The sequence below is a fragment of the Arachis hypogaea genome, chromosome 4, assembly GCF_003086295.3.
Source record: "Arachis hypogaea cultivar Tifrunner chromosome 4, arahy.Tifrunner.gnm2.J5K5, whole genome shotgun sequence".
Classification (NCBI taxonomy): Eukaryota; Viridiplantae; Streptophyta; class Magnoliopsida; order Fabales; family Fabaceae; genus Arachis; species Arachis hypogaea.
Genome location: NC_092039.1, coordinates 33278810 through 33279451, shown reverse-complemented (window position 1 = coordinate 33279451; position 642 = coordinate 33278810).

Genomic DNA, 642 nt, shown 5'->3' with positions numbered 1-642 from the left:
AAGTATCAACCTAATACATGCATCTACTATCAGGAAGCTTGGTTTGACTGAAGAAATCGAACTAACCCGGATATGTCTCCAACTTGTTGATGGCTCCATTAAATACCCATCAAGCGTGATTGAAGACATGATTGTCAAGGTTGGGCCATTTGCCTTTCCCACTGACTTTGTGGTGCTGGAAATGGGGGAGCACAAGAGTGCAACTCTCATTCTAGGAAGACCTTTCCTAGCAACTGGACGAACCCTCATTGACGTCCAAAAAGAGGAATTAACCCTGAGAGTCAATGAGGATGAGTTTAAGTTGAATGTTGTCAAAGCTATGCAGCATCCAAATACCCTAAACGACTGCATGAGCATTGATATTATTGACTTTCTGGTGGAAGAGGTCAATATGACTGAGAGTCTCGAATCAGAGCTAGAGGATATCTATAAAGATGTTCAGCCTGATCTGGAGGAACCAGAGAGAATAATAGAACCTCTGAGAATCCCTCAGGAAGAGGAGAAACCTCCTAAATCCGAGCTCAAACCATTACCACCATCACTGAAATATGCATTTCTGGGAGAAGGTGACACTTTTCCTGTAATCATAAGCTCTACCTTAGAGCCACAGGAAGAGGAAGCACTAATTCAAGTGCTGAGGAC